Here is a 27,230-nt window from a genome sequence, read left to right on the forward strand (position 1 = left end):
GCTTATATTACCTTTGGCTTACTAAAAACTTCTATGCCACAGCGTGTGCATAATGCTCATGAGCTCATATGTACCTCTGCATTCATCACAGTATCTTTAGTTCTAATACATTCCACTACTGCATGTGAACAATTCTTTACATCTGCAACATAAAGGCTTCAAATCCTGGAGCATTTGCTCATGGAAGGAATTATGGTCAGCAGGTCAGTCCAGCCTAAATGGTATCCCTTAGATGATGAGAAATTGCCTGGGCAACTTGATCTGGGATAGCTGAGCAACCAATTTTCATGACTTGCAGACCGAGGAGATTAACTGAGCCTACGACTTGGTTGGCAAGCCAGAGAAGAATGCAGTGAGTTCTAGACTCAAAACCAGCCCATCCAAGGAATCTACCGGTCAGTTGAACTTAGTCCCAAGAGATATTCCAGCTCCTCAGATACGAATATGACTAGTATATATCTACTGTAGATATTTCTCAGTTCTGTCGACACTTGAAAGAAAGAGTCAACAGAGAAATAGAATACTACTAAATAGAAATCATCTACTGTAGATTATATTTCGTTTATATATATATATATATATATATATATATATATATATATATATATATATATATATATATATATATATATATATATATATATATATATATATATATATATATATATATATATAAATTATTCAGTTCAGATTATTCATGACACATTTTTACTGAATTTCATACGTAACATTCTAGTGATTCTAGATATGCCTAGTCATTCTAAATTTTTGTGGTAACAAATTGTTAATACTCATTGTTTCATCACCTAGATTTACAGTCTTATCTCGGAAAAAACTACTGTTGGTATACGTATAACGTTATTTAAGAATTAAAGGTCTTTTCAGCCAACCAAACATTATTTAGTTGAAGAAAAGTTGTCATATATTGTCTACCATAAAATACGAAAAAATAGTTTTCTGTCCAAGATTTGCGTTTTCTTTCCACGCTAGAAATCTGGGATGCCTAAAGTATTTTAACTTGTGAAAAATTCGGTGCAAGTTTGTGACCTTTTTATGGTCATTATTATATATATATATATATATATATATATATATATATATATATATATATATAATATATATATATATATATATATATATATAACATATAAAAAATTCACAAACGTGAAACGAAGTTTTCACAAACTGAAATCAGACATTCAACGTTTACGGTTAAGCAGCTTCCATAACAAGGGCTGCTCCAGAGAAATAACACAACAAAGGTTCCTGATGAATCTGGAAGGCAGTCAAGTCTTAAACTCTTATCATTTGAAGGCTATTAGCTCCTAGAAATTTGGAACAAACCTTCTTATCATTTGAAGGCTATTAGCTCCTACCCTTTGGTTTACAAACCTTCTTATCATTTGAAGGCTATTAGCTCCTACCCTTTGGTTTACAAACCTATCAAATTGCCTTTTACATGCTCTATTCTGGGAGACCTTTCGGTCATGGTAAAAAGTCTTTTTCTGCGAGCTCTGGTTCGATAGAATGGCATAGTTACCACTATTGCACGGAGTTAACCGACTTCCTTGAAGTTCTTCAAAAGCACCTGATTCTAAGAACTGGTAGCTGTATACTATATATTCCTTCATATTTAGCATATATTTGTTGTATGTTGTAATAATGATAATGGCAAAATTTACTGCTGACAGAGTTCCGAAGTTTAATGTTATAAGGTACTGAGTTTGTACCAGATGACATAGAAAGATTTTCCTCAAAAAACAACCGTAGTTCCAAGACACTCGCTTTCGCTGTTGACACAAACCAACAATCGTTCAAAGCGTATTCTTTGCAAAGACTACAACTATTTAAGCGCAACCGCGAAATGTCAGACGTATGTTATGGAAAATGAATAATATACAGCACAAGACTAGGAGTCAAAAATAAGACTGATTTATGGCAAAGTGAAACAAGACAGAATAGGAAAATAAGCACCAGAACTGAACAAATAAAGCATGAACAAGAACCAAACAAACTATTGTACGGGAGACGAAATATAATACTTGATTTATGGGAAAGAAGCAGTGTGAAGTAAATATAAGCATATAGAGGTGAGACATAAAAGAGGGAAAACAATATGAAAATGCGATCTTCAGGTAAAGGCAATAATGCCAGAAAGGAAAGCTGACTTTGGAAGCTGCCAAGAGATGATCTTAAAAAAAAAAAAAAAAAAAAAAAAAAAGGGACGTTTTTAAATGAGAGTGAAGTTCATCAAGAAGTTAACGAAGATAAACACCAAAAGACATGCAGATATGTAAGAAAAACAAAGGCATAAACGATACAAATATTTATAGAGAAGGCGGATGGATAAGAAACGCAAACAAGGCAGAAGTTATAATGAAAGCAAGAAGGAAGGAAAGCATTGGTATGGAGCATAAGGAGAAATTCAGACTTTTCTTCACTCTCTCTCTCTCTCTTCATCCGATGGTTTCCCTGCTTCACTGTGACTCACTGACCATCGCATCAGAACTAAAGTATGTTAGGATTTTCACTAAAGTTCGTTTTCTTTACCGGACTGGGGAGTTAACCTTACGTCCATCTCGGCCCTTCCATCCGGGCTCAGGCGATCATGAAAGACTCTGGCGAACTGGTCTGGAGGCACAGCAAAAATGAATATGAAAGGAGAGTGGAAGACGAAAGGCGATTACGGAGCAGAAAAAACTCGACAGGAACGAACTGACGAGACTACTGCGATGGCAATCGTTTTCTCCTTTTCCGTTGTGCATGAAAGAGCTTCCATTCACTGCAAAATCCAAAGTTACGAAGTTTATGAAAGAACGGGTGTTTTTGACACAATATCCCGATCAATCTTATCTCAAAGTTTCCCATAATCTTCTGCGTCCATTTTTGCTGAAAAGTATTTCCAGTTTGATGCTGAAGTGAGGACGATATTTTATATTTGTTCTGTTTCAGGTTCTCCATAAGCTTTCACTATCCTACTTCATTAGATGCTTTTTTATTGTAATGAGAATCTTCATCACAATAAATAAGTACTACTGCAAAGAATAACACACACACACATACATACATACATAAATACATACATACACACACATACACACACATACATATATATATATATATATATATATATATATATATATATATATATATATATATATATATATATATATATATATATTTGAGAGACTGTGTGTCCATCAACTCTACAAAATGGCTGCACTTAATTAGTTACATATCGTTTCACATAACTTTCCATGAGGATTTTGGTGCATTGCATTACAAACTGCCAGGTACTCATCTTCAGAGCTCAAATTTCAATGTATAGTGGTTTTCTAACTAAGAACTGTGAATCCATAAATAAGGAAATCAAGAAGACTCAAAATGAAGGACGAAAACTCCCAAACATCTTCTGTGCCAATGATTTTTACAAAGTTTTCTGTCCATATATTTTGATATTTTCGAAGCCATGCTGCGCTTCTCACAAAAACGACATCCAGCAACCAAATGGGTATTAGCCACAACATTTGTCAGTTCTAGTTAATTTGGAATATCGTAAATGACGACATGCTTTACCGACATGTCATATGCATAACTAGATTATTAAATATACTGTATATATTGTGCACGTCTTTGTGCAAAATGAGCATGGCAATGATGACAACTTAATATCTATAACTGAATCTCTCTGTAGGTGAAGCCATGAATGATATTGCTTGCTGTCTCTCTCCTCTATCTGATATAAAATTAACCCTCCTCTTCACGGCTAAATTTACTTCATCAACACATCACCATGCCCTTCCAAACATTATTCAACGTGGTCACCTTTGTCAAATACCTTCACAGTAATGCAATATTACCTTAATATTTAGTTACGAAGGTGAATGCTCCTTTGATGCATCAGTACAGAGAGAGAGAGAGAGAGAGAGAGAGAGAGAGAGAGAGAGAGAGAGAGAGAGAGAGAGAGAGAGAGAGAGAGACTCTTAATAATCAAGTAGGGGTAAATAAATATACAATTAAACTTAGTCGACCATTAGCCTCTTCAATACATATTATTAGCAGTACCCAATTACCAGGCAGAGGGAAAGGCCATGGAAAGCTGGTGGTTTTCACGAGTTGTTTTAATGGTCATGAAGGGAGCCCAGGATCTAAAGGGTGAATAATAATTCTTCACACTCCTTGAGGAGACAAGGCTGAATGTTGCCAAGACAACAAGCTTCTACTGTTTTCAGAAGACTGATACCTGAAGAAACCCAGTGTACTGAAATAAGAGAAAAGGCTTAATATTTGAAGGGCCCAGTAACAGAACCACCTGCTATTGGAAGACAAGAGGAAGAGCAAAATTTTCTGAAATTTCTGGAGAAAGCTTCAGCCACAAAAAAGGCAGGGCTCTCTGAAGGATATACACCTTTTTCACTAGGGAATTCTTAGTCCCTTTGAAGCTTACAATAGCAACGGTTCCGTACATCTTTGAAGGCAACAATATTCAAAAGAGAACTATAGGGTCCTTCTTGACTCTAGTCCGATGACAAGAGAGCAAGGTGCTCTAAGTAAATTTTGGAGCAATAGTTTTCTTTTTAATAAAAGAGGGAAAACATACTTCCGTGCTCCCACAAGACGATGTAATCTCCATGATATTAAATATTACCAATCTAGGGTCTATATATGATTATAATCACCCGACTAGGATGAAAACCACGCTCTTTACCTCTATGAAATCGGGAAAGTAAATGATTGTAGTTTATGCTGATAAAAGCTGACACGATCCGGTAATAAAATCCAGAAGTTGGTCTCAAACTCCACGGTGGTAATAGGACAAGCACTGGGAACTTTCCCTCTCTCTGGTCTCTCTCTCTCTCTCTCTCTCTCTCTCTCTCTCTCTCTCTCGCAATCACAGTGGAGACATATTTACAAGAAAGTAACTATGGAAAGAAATATGATGAGATGGAAACCTTTCTAAGCTGAGAAAACTCCGAGAGATTGCTGCACTGAGAAACGAGAGCTACATAGGAGAATTAAAGCTTAAAATAATGAACCCCCTTTGTTGAAAATGACGCAATTGGCTTCAAAAACAACGAAGCTGAATAGTGACTACGAAATAACAACGCCTCATTAAACCCCACTTTTTATGGATGAAAAGAATAATTCTAGAAATATAAGCAAAATGATAAACGGAATATTTGTCAAAAAACCAACACCGAACTGAGTATGTGAGAACGGAACCGGCATCCTCGTTCAACGGTTAACGCTTCCATTATGGAAGGAGACGGAAAATTTCGCTTCGTGTTATCCTCTCGCTTTTTTTTTTTCCCCTTCTCTCGAGAAATCGCAAAGTGCCATAACACCGTCCTTTATTCTTGAAAAGCGCCTTTTATTAAATTTGTTTAGTTTCTTTCGCAAACAGCAGAAGTGGTGTCTTGTGAAAACATTAAATTTTCTATTGTGTTAACTGGTATATTTTCTTCTTAATACTGTTTCCTAGTCAAGGAGGAAGTGAGTTTGTTTTCTTTGTTTCTCTCAAGGCGATTATAGCATCCGTCAACCAAAAATCTGAGTTCTAAATCAAAATTGATAACGAATACACACACACACACACACATATTCAAGTTAGCCTCCAGCTTTGCATTGAAATGACTTAGATCTTTGTATGAGCAATTACGGACAACGTATGTAACTATACAACCATGACGAACATACTGGGAAAATCCCTAGAAGAAAGAGCAATGCATAAACCGGTTCTCCATGGATAATGATGGACAATGCAACTGATAATGGCCTTGGTTTCGGATTTAAAAAAAAAAAAAAAAAAAAAAACTTACCAAGAAAGTCAAGAGCAGCTACTTAACCTCAAGTCTTGCAAACCAGCTTTACAAAGTTTTTGTCCATTTTGCACTTAGACACATGATCTCGTATGCTGCACCAGTAAAGACATTTTGCCTTTGTGAAAATTACAAATATTATTGAAAATTCCCAATTAATTATCCTTTTAAGCCAAACACTCTAAATGGCTATTAAAAAGAAGAATTATGCCTACTTCCAAAAAGGGCTGAACTAAGGCACCATACCACAAAATCCGGTGGTGACGACGGGGCCTAAAAAACCAAAAGCGTTTGACCAGTGAAAAGAAATCAACCTATTTAAAAGATCTAGGACTAGAAATGACGACAGCTTACGACACAATTTAAGTTAAAGCGATGAGAATTTGGGAATTAACCTTATTATACCAACAGCATCTGAGACCAACGACTATGAAATCAATAATACTTGAGATTTAAAATACCAAAAGTATCTTAGATCTAATTTATAATCAAGATTCAGGACAATAATAAGGACAGCGTTTAAAGTAGTATTCAAAACACATTAATTACCACAGGTTTATCTTTTATTGTACTAAAAATGTTTTACAAGACTCAACACTGGGGAAACTACAAGTTGCTTAAAAATTTAAGTTTTGTTGGTCACTGGTTATTAAAGAGGTCACAGGCGTATGCAGGTCTGTGGAAGCTTCATTTCATATCGTACGAACTGGAAATGACTCGAAATACATATAATCTGCGGCTTACAATGACACTGTGTAATATCCTTCCTAATAGGTGATGTCAACAAAATTTTATAAGTAACTACACTTCAGCAGCACCATAGGATCACCGTAAAAAAATGACTTCGCAGTGATGTCATTTTCCTAACCATTATGACTCTATCAACATTGAAAGGACTCTTGGTCCCCTTTCAAATGCTTCAGTTCAATTGGTAACTACCGAAGTTGTCTTAGTGTCTACGTCCAGAGTTAGATTGTGGGACCTTTCCTATAGCCTGATCTTGCTCTTAACAGGTGTTTTTTTTTCCCTGACGGGCAGAAGAAAAATCAGTTTTTATTTCTTAATCCATCCTCATTTTCTCTTTATGCCCCTTGCCCCTCTTATAAAAATTCTCCTCTACATACCCACCCTCGATCATCTCCTGCCCCTCGCTCACAGCTGGCGCCCGTCACGCATTCGGTACCACTCCCACAGTCAGAAATAACGTCCAGAATTTCTTTTGAAACTCAAACTGGGCATTCAGCCCTGCTCTTGCCCTTAATTAAACGTCACTGACGGATGGCAGTGGAACGGAATGAACTCAAATCACGGAACCTTCGATCGCCCCGCCTTTTTTTTATTTTTTTTATTTTTCTTTAGAGTAACAAACGATGTCGCAGCTCACCGTCTGTCCATTGATACATCACAACTATTTACAAAGCTTGGTGTCAACTGATCGTACCTTAATATTTAGTATTATGCCATGGGTTGTGAAGTTACGATTGTTTATAATCTTAGGAGAGAGAGAGAGAGAGAGAGAGAGAGAGAGAGAGAGAGAGAGAGAGAGAGAGAGAGAGCAACAGTTTGTTTGACGCTGGATCATTGCAGCAATGGCGGACATCAAACAAGTAATCAGACCGCCCGGTGAACCACTACCGGATCGGGGGGGGGGCGTTACCTGGGCACGCGGCCCCCCACATGAAAAATAATGTCAAAATAATAATATTGAAGAGTTAAATAATAATAACATAAATGAAAAATATAAAAATGGAAAAAAATAAAAAATCTATATTATATATATACATATATATGTATACAATATGAGAATTGGTGCGGGCCCCCCCATGAAATTTTTCTGGATCCGCTAGTGCGGTGAACTTCTATAGGCCGACACCCACGTTTAAACCACGCGTCACATTCTTACTTACAATTATCGACTTTCATGGATAACAAAAACTCTCTCTCTCTCTCCCTCTCTCTCTCTCTCTCTCTCTCTCTCTCTCTCTCTCTTCGGTATTACCTACGATAGTAAAAAATGCATTTCAAGATTTTTTCTCGTTTAAAAAAGAATAGGTTTAAGATTTTTACCCGAGAACTGTCGTTGAATGGAGACTTATTCTTGGACCCAGAAAGAATTTATAGGGAGAAGAAAAGAAAACAGAGTCGATTCGAATTAATATATCCTTTTCTCTTTTATTTTCCAACACCTCCCCTTTCTTATAAATTACCTATTCATTCTTTCCGACTTTCTGTTATTGGTATAAAGGTTGACTTATTGGAATACCCTCGAAAAATGAATTTCTTGTGTTCGCCGTTTTGTTTTCTTCAGCAACTTTCGAGTGATGTTCTTTATTCCTGTGTCAGGAACCAAGTTTGGGAAAGATTTTTTTTCTATCTGCTTGATGTTGTGCCTTCCTCTACATTTTATTATGTAGGTTTTAATTAGGGAAATAACACGTTTATATACATACATACACACATATATATATACAGTATATATATATACATAACCTCTCTAATAACATGTTTATATACATACATGCATATAAATATGTATATATAATATATAACATATATATATATATACATATATTTATATCTAAAAATCTAAATATATATATATATATATATATATATATATATATATATATATATATATATATATATATATATATATATATATATTGTACATATATATATAATATAACATATATCTTTCTATCTATCTATCTATCTATATGTGTGTATATATATATATACAATAAATATATATATATATATATATATATATATATATATATATATATATATATATATATATATATATATATATATATATATATATATATATATATATGTACATATACAGAGAGAGAGAGAGAGAGAGAGAGAGAGAGAGAGAGAGAGAGAGAGAAATGGTTCAACTAAAAAGTAAACGCAATTTTTCCCGATAATTAAATAAAGTCTAATCACCTCTAAACACAAAAGAATTAAATATCGAAAACGGTTTTCCATTGCAGTCGACGTTGCTGATTTTTACCTATTCTATTCCAACGTTCACCGTTGGTGCCGTTTAATTAAGGATGAGAGTACGGCTGAACGCCCACTTTGGATTTCAAAGTAATATTGCTCTCAATTTGTAAATCTGAACGTAATGTGGGACAAAAGAGGAGCGGTGCGAGTTGGGAGTGAGGCAACGGGAATAACGGCCAACTGGAATGGTAAAATTTACCATTCCCATTCTCCGATGAGATTTAATCTCATCGGAGAATGGGAATGGGTAAAGGGAGAAGAACGGAACGTTAAAATACATTGAGACACAACGTTAAAAGTAATTACCAAGGAAGAAGAACAAAAGTATAAAGAGCAGTGGCAAGCTGACGACGGAAAAATAAAAATCAAAACCAATAAGGTAATAAACCAATTATTAGGAGACATCAATTAATATGTTGAAAATAATCCTTTCTCAATTCACATCAAGATCATAGAATGCTTGAATTAATATCCACTGACTATGTCTCTTGGGAGCTTACAAACGAGACAAATTCAACAGAATACGATCAACTGATTTCCTTTAACAAGCAGCAATGACAACATTACCAGCAGCACCAACAACACAAGCATCAGGAGCTTATTTTCTGCCGTCCTCAAATTTACAATTCCTCCAATGTCATGGGGCTTCACTCTGCAATGAACCTCGGCCCTTTTAAAGATTTTCTTCTACATAATTAGACTCCAAATCAATGTCGTAACCACTGTCTGCAATCTGTTTTTTAATTGTTATAATTTTTTATAATTTTTTTTACTATTATTCTCAATATTATTACTGTCCTTACCATTATTCTGAATACTATTTTTTCTACTTTTTCAGCAACTGTGTGGATATTGCCGTTAATCATTTTTTTTTATGTTAGCTCATGTATCTAGATTGGGTGCATGTTATTTTCTCTATTTTGTATATTCCTTGTATATGGCCTTGAGCCGAAATAAAATTGATTATTATTATTATTATTATTATTATTATTATTATTATTATTATTATTATTATTATTTTGTTAGACCTAATATAAGAGAGTCCAAGTGATCAATTTTAATCTGAAAAAGGTAGTGGAGTATGATAAGAATACAAGAGAAACTCAACCAGTTAAGAAAGATATGCTGAATTGAAAAGGTCATCAGTGCGAATTTCTCTTGTCTTGTGAACGAGGAATGGGCCAATGTGATGTGTAGAGAGAATGCTAGATCAGTGAGGACGAGAAACTGCAATTTCAGTTTTACACGTTTATAATCAAGCGAAAAGCATGAGGCAGGAACTTGTCAAAAATGAGGTTCATCGATAGAATAATGATTATATTTTACATCTTCAAATCCAGATAGACTACCGATTACCCAATCACAATCATAGATAGAATAATTATACTTTACATCTTCAAATCCAGATAAACTACCGATTACCCAATCACAATCATAGCTAGAATAATTATACTTTATATCTTCAAATCCAGATAAACTACCGATTACCCAATCACAATCATAGATAGAATAATTATACTTTACATCTTCAAATCCAGATAAACTACCGATTACCCAATCACAATCATAGATAGAATAAATTATACTTTACATCTTCAAATCCAGATAAACTACCGAGTACCCCATCACAATCTATGATTGTCCTTACATGAGTGATACTAAACATGCACACCTGTACTTGATACAATCATTCTCACTGAATAACCTACGTTACAATGAGGCTTCTCCTCATGCATTACTGGTCCGCTGGTTCCGTCATTTCCGACTAGATGTTTAATATTCAATTCCTCCCCACAAAAAAACGTTTCCGTCCTAAATCTCCTGACTCTTTTACTAGTGTGAAATACCAAAGGTTAAAATGAGGCAAGTGAGATATAAACCTCCGTTCTATAAGCTTTACAATAGTGTTTTTAAACCATCGTCGTCAATTTTCGTCTGATTCCATTGGCAGATGGCAACTTTATGATCTATTTTGAGAAAATTCCTTTTATTAGCCTCAAGATTTACTCATTTTGTGTGGTGTTACTGCTCGGATTCCTTGGCTCTCTCCATGAAGGAACATTTCTCATTACAGCATTGCTCTTTTTTGGAGTTACTATAATTAGAAAATGATAAAACTATTGGTTGAGGAGAGCAAGAAAGAGAATGTGCAAAAGACTCAAGAGAGACAAAGCGATCGAGAGCCAGAAAGCAAAAATTAAGGCAACATTACATTGATTTCTTAGTGAATCTTCCGTTTATATAACATTATTCGCCTCTCTCTCTCTCTCTCTCTCTCTCTCTCTCTCTCTCTCTCTCTCTCTCTCTCTCCACTAAAATACCTTCTCACTCCAATTTTACAGTCGACCTGCTTTTCAATTAGCAACTGCCGTTTTGCAATTCACATAAGACCTCTCATATCTTGCCGAGCAACTTCAATAAAGCATACCTTATTTTTTCCTCTTAAGAACGGTTCAATTTCATATACACAAAATAATATCCCTTTTGTAATCAAAACTGGAATCATCCACGCACGCTCAGTGCAGTAATGTCACTTAAGGGCCTCACTGGAAAGTAACATCCAGAATCACCGAATGTTAAATCTGAATGGAGAGAGAGAGAGAGAGAGAGAGAGAGAGAGAGAGAGAGAGAGAGAGAGAGAGAGCTGTGCTTGCTACAAAGGGTGGCATCCGTGATAATAAGCGTTAATTAGCGACAGCTTACTTGACTCTCTGATTACTATTGTCGCTGTAATTCTCCGAAGTAACTCGAGACACCGAAAAATGCCCAAATAAACCTCCCTAAGTTTCCTCAAAGACTTATAATTCTCTTCTAATCAACTCTCCTCCCCGAGGCCCTTTCCATCTGACCTGCTTTCCATCCACACCCTCAGCCATTTCACAACCCATCTGCTTCCGTCCATCGCTCCCATAGCTGCTGTTACCCTTCTCCCACCCTGACTCTCGCACCCCCGACCCCCCTCTCAATGAGGGACCCTCTATCCCCAACCCCCAACCCCCTCTCAGTGACAGTTCGGCATTCCCGTATCACAGCTACAAATTAAGCGCAATATTACCTTTGAAATTAAAACTGGGAGCGTTCACCCATGTTGGATCCTTAATTAACCGCCACTTGAAGATCTCGGTGTATTGAAACACTTATTGTTATAACAAAAACAATGAGAGAGAGAGAGAGAGAGAGAGAGAGAGAGAGAGAGAGAGAGAGAGAGAGAGAGAGAGAGAGAATATTAGTTTGTTGTATGAAATGAGGCCCCTGACAGTGAATGTCTGATATCTACATTGAGGCTCCTTGGCAATAAAAGGCGAGGTGCTGGAGGGAGCTTCATTTGAGTTTTTATAATGTTTCGGGGAACGATATATTGTGATTCTCTCTCTCCCTCGAACACAATACTGAATTTCATAAATTAAGTCTTTACAGCAACGTTAAAATGAGGTGGGTTCCTCTACAAGCAGAGGACCCTTGAAACAGCTGCAGCAAAACGTTCTGTAGTTTTTTGGGGACTGACCAGCTGAAGAGGAAGGAACACTGAAAGAACACTGTCTCAGAATCATAAAACTCGACATTCGGGTACAAAAAGACAACTGACTTCCTCACAGAAGAAAGCTTAACTCAAGAGATTAAAAATAATTTTGCCGCTCTTCCTGACGCCTCATTACCTCCCTTTTTCATGACTGTGAGGAATCAGGACGGAAATATATCGCCTTAATGGCATCACGAATATTTGGGAAGGAAAAGACAAAGTGGAATTCTCCCAAAATGGAGCCTACATCTGGCAGCCATTTGCTTATTCTTTAGGGGTATTCTATACAGTATCTCAACTGAACTGCATACTGTTAAGAGATATTCTAAAAACTATCTAAATTTCATTATGTATTGTATAAAGATTTGTCCAACGTATTTCATACGGAAACGTCACTTCCAGAAAATGAGGAGGAGCATTACTGTTTAAAAGAGAAAATCTCAGAACTTCCTCAAAGAACACCGTCGTTTATCAAATGGAATAAGCACAAGGCACTGCTACTGTATGTGATGAGACCCTCATCAAACCACAATATATAAGCCACGTTTACCTAACATTTCCCTCTACAGAAGCTTTCGACATAAATGGTTTTTTAAAGTCTGAAACGACGTTCCTTGCAAGCTTATTATTTATTTATTCGACCATTAAATCAGATATTGAGATTTCACAAGGATTGAAGAAGCTCAGCGCTCTCTTCCTCCAGTATTGGAAGAAGAAAATTTCGCTTTGTATTCTCCTTCCACTTCTCTTTTTCCTTTCGCTGGAGAAACCGCAAAGCAACACAATCCCGGCTTTTATTCATCAAAGACGCCTTTATCAAATTTAATTAACTTCTTTCATAAGCGGCAGAACTGAAGCTCCTGTGGAAGAGTTAAATTTTCTGTTTCACTACCTTTTACATTCTTTACTGCTGTACTGTTCCATAGTCATCGGGGATTTAAATTTCAGGTGGAGATATAAACCACGAGCTGAAAATCTCAGCCACTAGATGACAACTGAGACTGAGGAATTCACATTTTCTGTGTAGCCACAGCCTCTGTTTGGAAACGATCCTTGTATAAATGGTTACGAATACTACTGCAAATAATGAACTACAATAACTGGCAACTTTTTTTCTTTAGTACTGATGACTGAATGACAACATTCTTGGGCACTTTTAGAAACCATAACGCCACATAAATCAAGATGTGTCAAGATAATCTGAAGCATTTACTCAAACTAATCCTGCATAAAGGTTGCACTGAAAAGTTTGCTGTTATTTTTGTCACTTTGGTACATGATCTGCGATGCGCAGAGTTGATGTTCCATTTTTTTTAATTACCAATCATACAGAATGGGGACGAGAAGAGATATTACGGTTATCTCCAAAAAGAGCTGGCACTGGAGTGGCATAATGACTTTTCCTACTTCAACCGAATGAACTTAAATCACCAATATACTTTCTTTTCATTATTCTTTTAATGGAGACCAGCCAAAGATTTTGTAGTTCCTTCCTTATCTACAGCTACAACTGTCAGTTACGGGGTCAGATGTCTGTACTTGGTCTTTGCAATCATTACACAAATAAACTAATGACTTTTTTATTATCTTCAGTATGATAGAGAGAGAGAGAGAGAGAGAGAGAGAGAGAGAGAGAGAGAGAGAGAGAGAGAGAGAGAGAGAGAGAGAGAGATCTTTTGATAGTTAGAGTCACCTGGCAACGAGCGAGCAGTTAAATCATTACAGCAATTGCCAACATCAAACGATTATTTAACCGTTCAGTAAACTTCCGCCAATTACGCTTTAATCATGCAACACTCCCATACACACAATTATGCACTTCCCGCATTTCGCGCGCGCGCGCGCGTGTGTGTGCCTGTGCATTATTTCCCAATATAATGAACAGAATCATCTCTTGAGGAAGAATGTCTTTATTTATATATCGTTTGGCAACAACTAATTTCATAATTTTTCCTTCAAAGAACTGCACTGATGGAATTCATATTGTCCTCCCGAAAAGATCTATAAAAGCAAATGAAGCGAACGCAGACTCGATTTGAATTAATATATTCTCCTCTTCTTTCCTTTCATACACTAAACCGCTATCAGTTTTTCTTTCCAGACGCCGCCTCTTTCATATAAAGTATTCATTTATTCATTCCGAGTTTCTAAACTCAAATACCAGCCTTGGACGAATACTCCAGAAAGGTCTATATCCTTCTGTCCCTAGAGTCGCTTTCATCTGCAAGTTTTGAAGGATATATATACGGTATTATATACTGTGTGTATATATATATATATATATATATATATATATATATATATATATATAGATATATATATATATATATATATATATATATATATATATATATATATATATATATATATATATATATATATATATATATATATAGAGAGAGAGAGAGAGAGAGAGAGAGAGAGAGAGAGAGAGAGAGAGAGAGAGAGAGAGAAGTCCATCTGATGACGAATGACTGACAGTTGACCCAACAATTTCATTATCCATAATGACAGTTGCATATAAACAGATATTTAGGTATAACACAATTTTCTAACAGTGATACATGTTCCCTGAGTAAGCTTCAGCCACCAGTTTCCAATTCGAAGATGACAGTGCTCCCAATCTGGATGTGATACGTGGGAATGCAATTGTGCAAGCTAAGAGGAGATACGCGATCACTATTTCAGTTGGAACGTCCCTTAAGAGAGAGGAAACGCGTTCAAATCAACAGTATGACATGTGAAAAAATAATGGAGTCATGTTATAGCAACTGGCATAAAAAAAGAAAAAATCTATTTGAAAGGACAGATAATAGCAGAGTTAATTTTCAACAATAGAATATGCCCAAACGGCATAAAATAAAAACAGTCCCAACAAATTCACACTGAATTTAGTTAAATTCAGTAAGAAGTAAGATTATTTATAAACCGATTAAGAAACTTGCAATTGCAGATAAATAAAAAAATACATGATAGCAATGGTGAAAAAATGCTTCAGGTAGTTAAATCAGACCTTTCAGTATCTAACATCACCAACAGCAACTATTTATCTCCTGTTTTCCTTCGTCTATGATGGAACGGAATGGAATGGAATGGAACATAGAGTTTAGGCCAAAGGCCAAGCACTACGACCTATGAGGTCATTCAGCATTAAAAGGAAATTGAGAGCAGGTAGGTTTGAAAGGTGTAACAGGAGGAAAACCTCGCTGTTGCACTTTGAAAAATTGTTAGGAGATGGTGAATAGCAAGATGGAAGAAAAATAATATGAATGGAGGTACAGTAAAAGAAACGAAAGGGGTTGCAGCTAGGGGCCGAAGGGACGCTGCAAAGACCTTTAGTAATGCCTACAGTGCACCCCGTGAGGTGCACTGACGGCAATACCCCACCCCCCACCTACGGGGCCTCCGACCAAGATGGACTCACGAAGCTTCTCTTCCACCCATGACGGTTTTTGCTGGTTACGTTCTTTTCGACTCGCCCTGAATTTTCATTTCCTTCTCGCTAAAAAATCTCATTGTCATTATCCTAATGCTCCCTCCCTAATTCTCCTCATTGTTCATTAACATGAAGATATGAAAACTGCGAATGATGGCAGAAGTGGAGTTTATATATTTTACTGGGATTCTTTTTCTCTCTCACACTGAAGTAAAAGTTCTCATAACTCCACTGTCGTTGTTAGTTATTCCAATTAAGAAATGATAAACTCTGGTTTAAACAAACACACACACACACACACACACAGAGAGAGAGAGAGAGAGAGAGAGTGTATTTGTCATATGCCATGATATTTGTGATGGTTATCTCAACAATTTGATTTGTCCAAGGTAACTGTTGTCAACCTGACGATCTGACCTATTAATGAATAACTTTTCCTTCCTCTTCCCAGTTTATAATTCCCTTCCAAAAAACTCTTTTCCGAGACCCTTTCCATCTGACCTGCTTCCCACCCACACCCTCTGCCATTTCACAACCCATCGGCTTCCGTCCATCGCTCCCATAGCTGCTGTTACCCTTCTCCCACCCTAACTCTCCCACCCCGACCTTCCTCTCAATCAGGGACGCCCTATCCCCAACGCCCCCTCTCATGACAGTTCGGCATTCCTGTATCACAGCTACAAATTAAGCGCAATATTACGTTTGAAATTAAAAATGGGAGCGTTCACCCATGTTGGATCCCTAATTAACCGTCAATAAAAGATCTCTGTGGAACGAAACAGTCATTGGTATGGCACAAACATGCATGAGAGAGAGAGAGAGAGAGAGAGAGAGAGAGAGAGAGAGAGAGAGAGAGAATATTGTTTTTGATCAAGCTGGCGTTGTGCCAACAAAGGCTCTTGCACACAGAGCAGCTCATAAAGAGAGAGAGAGAGAGAGAGAGAGAGAGAGAGAGAGAGAGAGAGAGAGAGAGAGAGAGATAATGGCGAGTTAGACTCGATCTGATCCAAGAGGAAGAGAAAATCTGTTTTATAGGGCAGACAATAACAGCCACAATCAGAAAATGGTAAAATATACCCATATGGCATAAAATGCAAAAAGCTCCAATAATTTCATACAATTTAGTTAAATGCAATAAGAAATATTGTTATTTACAAAACGATTAGGAAACTAGTATATGTACGTATAAAAATTATGATAGAAACTTTCTCTCCAACTACAATAGTGTAAAATGTTTCAGATTTTAAATCAGACCTTTCAGGATCTAAGATCATCAACAGCAACTACGTAACTTCTATTGCCATGCTAAGCTTAAATCATGAAGGTTCTTTTTAAGCCATGATGGTCTTTTCCACTTGTCGGAGAGAGAGAGAGAGAGAGAGAGAGAGAGAGAGAGAGAGAGAGAGAGAGAGAGAGAGAGAGACCCTGCCTGTATTTGTTGCATGACATGACATCCATGATGCTATGTGCAAGTTACCCCAACAGTTTGATTCTTCTAAGGCGATTGTTGCCAACCTGACAATCTAACAGCTTATTACCAAATAACTTTTCCTTCCTCTTCCCAGATTATAATTCCCTTCAAAACAACTCCTCCCCGAGACCCTTTCCATCTGACCTGCTTCCCACCCACACCCTCTGCCGTTTCACAACCCATCTGCTTCCGTCCATCGCTCCCATAGCTGCTGTTACCCTTCTCCCACCCTCATTCTCGCACCCCCGACCTTCCTCTAAATCAGGGACCCCATCACCAGCCCTGAATGACACTTAGGCATTCTCGTATTACAGCTACAAATTAAGCGCAATATTACGTTTGAAATTAAAACTGGGAGCGCTCACCCATGTTGGATCCTTAATTAACCGTCAATAAAAGATCTCGGCGGAACGAAACAATCATTGGTATGGCACAAAAATGAGAGAGAGAGAGAGAGAGAGAGAGAGAGAGAGAGAGAGAGAGAGAGAGAGTTTCTTTGATGTTTGTTATCAGGTGACTAAATAACTATTAAATAATGTCATATCTCCTCCCCTCAACAATCTTTCATTTCCGTGTTCATGCATATGACAATGCCAATTTCGGATGAACAGAAAATTGAGAAAAACTGAACTTGATAACATTCTATGAAGAAGTCGAGGATTCCTGATTTTTGTTCATTTGGGGCCACTTGTGGTGAGGATTACCTTATTTCAAAACTGGCAGACTTCTTACCAACTTTGGAAGTGGTGTGCGCAAATGCAATTGTCTTGTGAACAGGGCGTGAGGAGCTGGAGATGAATGACAGTACTGAAAATATTGGTAACAATGCTGACCATAACTTTCTTTCTTGACATTCAAATATGTGAAGTGCTTGAGGTAAAGTCACTGCTACTAACTCTTGGTAGCTTTCACATGTAACAAAATGACAGGTATCCTGTTATTTTATTCACAATATCTATGAAGAGTTGCCTGCTGAAGTCCTCAAATGAAAGAAGCGCCATCAATGTCTAGGAAACATACCTGCTCCCTAATAACCCTTGGTTCTCCAAAGGAACCAAACTTGCCCACAGAAGCCAGAACTATTATACCAACACCCCTCCTTTAAATGAACCACAGATTTCTAAAGAAATTACTACCCTCCAAATGAACCACTACTTTCAATATAGACTTAGACTCAGCGAAGGACCATGACCATCCAAAGCAAGCAGGTGTTCATAATATATGTTTCTCTGAAGAACCTCTCTAAAGGAAACATTACCCCGATACTCCTAAGTAACACAGATCCTCTAAAGGAATCACAGCTTACGAAGGAACCGTGATTCTCCAAAAGAACTAGAACCTCCAAAGGGCCAATAATCCTTCAAGGAATCATAACCCGGAGAGAGAGAGAGAGAGAGAGAGAGAGAGAGAGAGAGAGAGAGAGAGAGTCTCTTTACATTAGCAATTTATCATCGTCTAGCCCTATTTTACATTTGACCTTCTCACTACTTCTCAACCTGTTGTTTCTCAAACATCGTCGTTGAAGGATCCCTTATTTTCATCATTTTAGGGACAGTTTAGCTTCATATGAACAAATTATGCAAAACATTGCATTTGAAATGAAAATTTGAATATTCTACGCATGCTGATCCCTAAATATTTCATTAAACGATGCCGCAAGGATTAGGAACCACATCAACTAACATTAAATTTTAGAGAGAGAGAGAGAGAGAGAGAGAGAGAGAGAGAGAGAGAGAGAGAGAGAGAGAGAGAGAGGCTACAGTACACGTGTTTTTTGACTTCGCATTCTCCCTAATACTCCGACAGTCCATTGCCAAGTAACTCTAAGCAATAAACGACAGAAAAATCTTTCCCTCCCTTGTCAAAAGTTTGCAATCCCTTTCAACCAAACTCTTCCCGGAGACCCTTTCCATCTGACCTGCTTCTCATCCACACCCTCTGCCATTTCACAACCCATCTACTTTCGCCCATCGCTCCCATAGCTGCTGTTACCCTTCTCCCACCCTCATTCTCGCACCCCGGCCTTCCTCCAATACAGGGACACCCTTCCCCAACACAACTCTCTGAGTGACAGTTCGGCATTCCCGTATCACAGCTACAAATTAAGCGCAATATTACCTTTGAAATTAAAACTGGGAGCGTTCACCCATGTAGGATCCTTAATTAACCGTCAATAAAAGATCTCGGCGGAACGAAACAATTATTGGTATGGCACAAACATGCATGAGAGAGAGAGAGAGAGAGAGAGAGAGAGAGAGAGAGAGAGAGAGAGAGAGAGAGAGAGAAATCTTATGAGTATCTGAATAAAGGTTTACCTTGCCTTGACAACATACATTTGATGAATTAACTCAAGTCTGCTCTCTCTCTCTCTCTCTCGCCCAGCATAAGCTGAAACCAAAATTAGGTTAACAAAGGCATACTAGATTTTGGGAAGAGCACCCATATCGTTCCTCCTCTTCCCGTTTGGGAATCGAACACTGATCGCTCAGTTTGTGTGTGAGGGCTTGTGATAGACAGAGCTTACATAAAAAATCCTGTGATACATTCAAAAGTCCTTTAAACATTCCCACTGTAGCTTCGTTTAGGTAAATTTTCTGTCAGTTTAGAATTGTGATAATTTTAGTCCGAACAGTTACTAAAGGATGCTATGGTTCTGTGCAACTGGCGTAAAAGTAATTCAACAAATAGTGGAATGTAGTAAAACAAAAATAGTATGTTTCTTAAGGTCAACTGTGGCACCATATGGTTGGACCATCACGTTTCTTCGTCGATTAATTCCCTGAGTTCTTGGTGACAATACATATGGCACCGGCTTACCCAAAAAGACTGCTACAAACAGTTAACAACAGAAGCTAACCAACCCTAACCCTGGGTAATGCAAAATGTATGAAAAATTGGCAACAAAGTGACTGAAACGTACTCTCCAAAAAAGTTAAGATATCATACGAATCAGAAAATGCTCTTCTTGGTATTTGAAAGAGGAAATATTTTCTTAAACTCTTAGGAAATGATAGCTATAAGTATATTACTCTTAAGTTTCTTCTTTTTTAAAAGTGGATACTATACTCGACTAGTGCCTCTCTGTAGCTGGTGCTTAGGGTAGGGTTTTGCGTTACCTATCCTATCTAAGGTTAATACAGAGAAAAATGTATTCAAAATGCGCTTTATAGTATGGCATATGACGCCTTAAAGTGGAAATTTGTCTACAGCAGTGTTACTGAATTGTCATTATGTTGTGAAATGAGTTGTAAATCCGCAACAGGTTTAAGATTAGGGATATGTGGAAAAGACTCTGTCCAATGAAAGACTTTGCCCAGTAAAAGCTGACGAGTCATATCGCAAAATGGCGTACCATGAACATCAATTATCAGCCCAATACTAACATTTATGAGGAAGAATAAATGAACTTTTATGAACAAAAAATTAATATTTAAAGGCAAAAAAATATTAACAACTGAACGATGACAAATTTAGACCAACAACTACAGCATCAGACGGCTCACAATTTGAAGGAAAACGGATAAATAATTTGAAAAATTCATTATAAGTATTATACGGAAGGTGTAAGTGTGGGAAATATCAATAATTCCCCATTATTCAACGTCTCTCTCTCTCCCTCTCTCGTCATCTCGCACGTGGGCACCTCTCTTGTTAGGTAGATTGGTCACACCGCATCGGGTCCCCGTAGGGAAGAGTGCCGTCAGTACGCCTCACGTGGCCCACTATAGGCATTTCAAAAGGGTGTTTCCCGTGTCCTTCGACCCTTTGCTGCGCCCGCTTTTTGGCCTTTTACTTTACTTCCATCCCCATTTCCTTTCTTCAGCCATGCTGTTCAATTCCTCTAACTATTGCTTCTTAATGCAACCAACTGCGGGGTTTTCTCCCAGTTCCACATTTTGACCCTTGTACTTCATTTCTCAATTTTACCTTGGAGATAATTCTCTGCATAATTACATAGGAATTCATCAGTCGTCTTATCCAAAAAGACGCTCATCGACGTGATTAATTTGTCTACGAAAAGATATTTTACATTTTATATCCGGATAGGCTATACAGTATCCCGGTAGTATTAATCGTTGTTGGTAAATGGGAGAATATTCACTCTTTCCTTCCAGCAAGCTTGGATATCGAAGCTTTTTACACCGCCATAACGGCTTGGTGGTTCTGTGATGTTGGACCAAATGTTTAATTTGCATTCTCGTTTCACCTGTTCTCTCTTTGTAACTATCCTGACGTTCTGATCTTAATCTTTTACCGAAAGGAGTTATTAAAAATGAAAATTAGTATGATTTATGAATTTAAATATCAGTGAAATAGCTATTATATTATGCTGTACTCATGAAGTCCTTAATTCCTTTTCTTCAACTTTTTCTGATTCAGTTGCTAATATTCACGACTATAGTTAGTTTCAGCTTGTTTTTGTTTTTGTTAGCTTCTCGTTAAGATGAAAATGATTTCCCTGTTTGCGTTGGAAATTCATCCGATTTCTTGCTTCTCCTCGATTAAAAAATGAACCCACGCACTGGTTGCTTTTGAGAAGGGGAACTCGAAGTTAAAATGATATATTTGTACTGTGAGAGAGAGAGAGAGAGAGAGAGAGAGAGAGAGAGAGAGAGAGAGAGAGAGAGAGAGATCAACAGCATTACACGATTTTCCTACCGAAAGTTGCAGTCTCAAGACAGATTAAGACGAGAGAATGAAATCTTGAGTCTAGTTGACGTCTCAGATCACGTCCTTAAAGATCACTGGTTTGAGAAATGAATAAGATTATGCATCACTAGATCTTATTTCCTAAGAATATAATCTGGATTTTTTGTTCTCGACATCTGATCTCCCTTCCTCTCACACCTGTCACTTGGCTACTTCAGCCCCTTCTCTTCGCTTCTCAAACCCGTTGTTTCCCAAACTTCATTCAAGATCCCGGTTTTCCCCTCCCGAGAAATATTAACCTTTGAAATTAAAACTCGAAGCGGCCACTCGAACGGTCTGCATTGGAGGGAAACGTTCAGAGAACTAAACACGCGTGAGATGGAGAGAGACACCGTACAAAGAAACCACTGACATTAGAGGTACCGCAGGATAATTTATTGACTAGACAAGCCTCAATGAACATCTGGTCCTCTTAATTCATTTACACCAAGAAAATGCCAGTTTCTATAAGAAGAAAATTTTACTGAGTTGGTAATAGTTAATACTGTCAAGCAATGGGAGGAGGATTTGTTTGATTGATTGAATGAGAAGAGGATAAAAGAACAATAACATAAGCTACAGAATGAAAACGGTTTGAAATAAATGCCTATCCAAAATATTACATGAGAAAAGGGTTTCTTATGTATTGGACCTAAGCAATCAATCAAATAATTCCGAATCCACTCAGGCCATTGAGATAACGTACCTAAGTGAGGGTCAGTACCATCAGTATGCAAATCAGACAACAGCAATGGGTCATTACATTTTTGTTACAGAACATAAAGATTCACTCATGTTGCTGTAAAACCTATATGACCCAAGGTTAAATTACATAATAGCAGAAACGCCATTTAAAACGACTTCGCAATAGGCCATTAGTTTGCATTTCAGAAAATGGGATTTCATATCATAAAAGTAATTTAAATTAAAAATCGAAAATACCTGGAGGACAGATATAAAATTATTGAAAGTATTAAATTAATATATACCAAATTTCCAAACGTATATAAGCAGTTCCCACCAACGTCGGGACTTGTCTCGACTGTCTCTTATATTACTGTCATTTCTTGACGGTCTGGGTAAACTAGTAAACATGTAAAAAAATGCGCCGAAGTTTCTTCTAATTCTATTGTAGCTAAATAATTTTTCTTGACAATTTACACATTTGTCCTGCTTCTAATTCCACCCTCTGCCATTTGACAACCTATCATTTTCCCCCATCGCTCCCCATACTTGCTGTTGCTCTTCCACCCTCAAAATAGGATCCCTTGCTTTCCATTCACTCAACCTAGGATCCCTTGCTTTCCATTCAAAGGACAGTTAAATATACCCGGAATCACATCCAGAAATTGCGTGCAATACAGCCTTTGAAATTAAAACTGGAAGCCTTCACCCAGGCTGGGCACCTATGAAACGCACTAACAGACCAGTGTGGAACAAAACATCCAGAATTACGGAACACTAAGCATGCACTGAGGAGACGTAGACGGGGAGAGAGAGAGAGAGAGAGAGAGAGAGAGAGAGAGAGAGAGAGAGAGAGAGAGAGAGAGAGAGAGAATACCACTCTAGTAAATTCAACTTTTTAAAAATATTAAAGATATATTTCTGTTTGGGTAAACGCTTCCATAAACTTGAAGTGTTTAGAGTTAAGGTGTATGATGGAAAGTATACAGTCGAATGCTAGTTAAAAAAAACTCGAAAAATGTGAATCAATATAATTTTTTTTTTTATTTATATTTTCGAGTCAAGTTACCATTTTTTTGTATTTTTATATATTTAGAGTTAAATCTACGGTGTTTTTCTGATAACAGATCTAATTTAAAGGCTTCACGACAAAAAATGCCTCTCGTTTCATCACTTGAATTTATAAGATTCCTAGAAGTTCACCAAATTACAGGATGCACAAAAACTAACGATTTCCCTGTTAATAAAAATGATATCAAATGCAAATAACACAGCAAAGGGAATAGATAACTTCAGAATTCAACAGGAGTTACCTGTTGTACTAAGAGTAACATAAATACCACAAAATTACCATATTTAAGCAGCGATTCGTAAATTTACGAAAGGAATTAGATTTAATGAAATCTAGCTCAAAATTAACCTTAATACAGATTCGTAACGAAGAGACAGAATAATTGGCTATTTGAGGCATAATGAGAGAGAGAGAGAGAGAGAGAGAGAGAGAGAGAGAGAGAGAGAGAGAGAGAGAGATTGTGTGTTTTGCCTTCGACTGTTAGCCAAAGCCTACTGGTAATGAATAGACGGTTGGATCATTAGAGGGACGACAACCATCAAAGGAATAATTAAACTGTCGGGTTAAATTTCTCATCTCTCTCTCTCTCTCTCTCTCTCGCTGTATCTTAATATCACCTTCAGTAATTACAGCAGAGTATAGGAAAGTACATTATGAAATGGTTACCTTTCAAAGCGTAAAGAATTTTGCATAACGGCTAAGGGCAGGAACAGTTTATCTGAAAGTGACTAAATAAAGAGAAAGGAATGAAGATTCAGACTCATGAAACACGACAGCTGCGTAGATAAGGATGCAACCGACCTCAAAAGAAACAAAGTTAAAACAAATAACTAAAAACAAAATTGCAGGCCATCTTCATGCCTTGTTACCTCAAGGCTCTGTTTTTTACCGTTTTTTTTGTCTGCAAAGAATTAGAAAGTAACTGTTAGCTCAATGACAAAGGGAATGTTTGTCCAAAGAACTGAGACTAATCAGGAGTCAGTATGGCTACAAAACCAATACACCAATAGTACTGCAGATGGATTGTCAGGGATTACACATACTCTTGCCATCTTGCATTAAAAATGTCGTGTAAGTCTTACCCTAACGGTAAGAGCAATTCTATTACTTCTAAATACATTAATTCTGAGTTCTTTGACAATAAGAATGTATGTTACCTGTAGTGAAACTGATCGTAAATACAGTCTCTGGAAACAAATGTATCAAAGTCAAGGTGTTATATTTTTTCCCCAACAAAATGAGATTTGGGCCTTGGACCATCGTCATGTTTCCCACTTGACATCTTCACTTGCATTATTCGTTAGATGGCAAAACCAATGCCCTTGTGTGTGTGTGTGTGTGTGTGTTTATCTTTTGCGTTTAGGCTTCCTCTAAATAGTTTTTAACTGACAGGCAACAGAATGCTGAAATCAGTTTCTCAATCTTTATTGCCGTATCTTTTCGTTTAAGCCCCTCCTCAGTTCATATAGAAGATCCCCTCTGTATTCTCCTACCACTTACTTCCAGCTAGCAACATTTCCATACACCCCTGTACCATCTGTAGTCTGAATGATGCGTAATGTGTCTTTTCAAATTAAAACTGAAAGCTTTCAGACATACTCTTACCCTTAATCAACCACTATTGAAAGCTGGCGGTAGAAGGGAATGAATTGAAATCACGGAACTGTTAATCAATTTAATGGAGAATACGTTAACTAGTTGTAGCTCCTTGTCTATTTACTTTCTTGTGGAGAATTAACTGATCGCAATTTTGGTAAAGTAATTCCTGTGGCTGTAGCGCCATGGCTTTTTTCGCCTTAAGTGCATTGCACGCGCGAGTGTGCACGTGGAGAGAGAGAGAGAGAGAGAGAGAGAGAGAGAGAGAGAGAGAGAGAGAGAGTATATTTGCTATTCACACAGCAATGAGCGAGCTGTTGGATCATTGCTGCAATTGCGGACATCAAACAAGTACTTCCGCCCGGTGAACATCCACCGATCGACGCACTTAAATTTAAATCATGCAACACTCTCACACCTACAGGTTTGGACTCTCTCTCTCTCTCTCTCTCTCTGCCTTTGTGTGAGAGGGACATGAATAAAATAGTCTCGTAGGAAGGAATCGTTTCTGATCTTTCGTTTTAATAAATACTATATTTTTCCAAAAAGAATCGTAGGATGAAATTCATACTTAGATCCCAAAAAGAATTATACAGAACAATAAAGCGAATGCAGGTTCGTTTTGAATAATATATTTTCTCCTTTTCCATACACTAACTGCTATCACTTTTTCTTGCCAAACGCTTCGTCTTTTATACAATATATATAGCATCTCTCTAATGCTCTAACGTTGCTTACCAAGAACTCCAATCAATAAACGACAGAAAATACAGAAAATTATCTCCTTTGTCAGCAGTGTGCAGTATCCTCAAATAAACTCTCTTCCCCGACTTCCTCCCTTGTCAAAAGTTTGCGATCCCTTCCAACCAACTCTTCCCCGAGACCCTTTCCATCTGACCTGCTTCCCACCCACACCCTCTGCCATTTCACAACCCATCTGCTTCCGTCCATCGCTCCCATAGCTGCTGTTACCCTTCTCCCACCCTCATTCTCGCACCCCCGACCTTCCCCTAATTCAGGGGATGCCTATAACCCCCACCCCCAACTCCCCTATGAGTGACAGTTCAGGATTTCTGTATCAAATCTACAAATTGAGCGCAATATTACTTTTGAAATTGAAACTGGGAGCGTTCACCCTTACTGGGTACTGGGTCCTTAATTAAACGTCACTAACTGATCGCAGCGGAAAGGAACATCTATTGTCACGGAACAATCCATGCATGAGAGAGAGAGAGAGAGAGAGAGAGAGAGAGAGAGAGAGAGAGAGAGAGAGATATTAATGGTAGGTTAAAAACGTATTTGATACACTGTTTACTTGAGAGAGAGAGAGAGAGAGAGAGAGAGAGAGAGAGAGAGAGAGATATTAATGGTAGGCTGGAAACGTATTTGATATATTGTTTATTCCTCTGTAGACATAATCGCTTGAATCAAGTTTCTATGATGTTTTTATTATTTGGAAGTACAATCACATCTTAATGCGTTGATTGCACCACTGCGTGATTGACTTCAAGTTATCACATCTGATAGTGGAACGTAATAACGACTCAAGCTAAGGAAATCGAGATTACTTTTCATCTAAAAAATCTCCTTTTCAGATTTTTTAACATTTAAGATTTATCTTGGTGACTTATTTCATGAAGAATTTTATCTGAATGTCTATTTCTTTATCACCTACACAGGACTCTTTCACAAAGTTACAAAAAGAAGCTAATTAACAAAATAAACCTTGGAGATATGAAGTACTTATAACAACATAACCTACAAAGGTGAATGGCCGTTGGTCTTCAGAGCAAAGGATTAACTAAACGAAATCCCATAAATATTTTTAGGCTGCAGTTTCTGGTAATTAAATGAAAATGTTTTTAATGATAAACATGAAAATGCGTAAATTTTTCCCAAATTTCTAAAAAGCTGTTTAAATCAACAGTGTA

The 27,230-nt window shown here is 37.3% G+C and overlaps 1 protein-coding gene across 2 annotated transcripts in view; it reads right to left on the reverse strand.

Moving 5' to 3' along the window:
- Nucleotides 1-27,230, reverse strand: part of LOC136832596 (uncharacterized) — a 197,517-nt gene that overhangs the window by 91,429 nt on the left and 78,858 nt on the right. The window lies entirely within an intron of this gene.

Source organism: Macrobrachium rosenbergii, chromosome 50, assembly GCF_040412425.1.
Source record: "Macrobrachium rosenbergii isolate ZJJX-2024 chromosome 50, ASM4041242v1, whole genome shotgun sequence".
NCBI lineage: Eukaryota > Metazoa > Arthropoda > Malacostraca > Decapoda > Palaemonidae > Macrobrachium > Macrobrachium rosenbergii.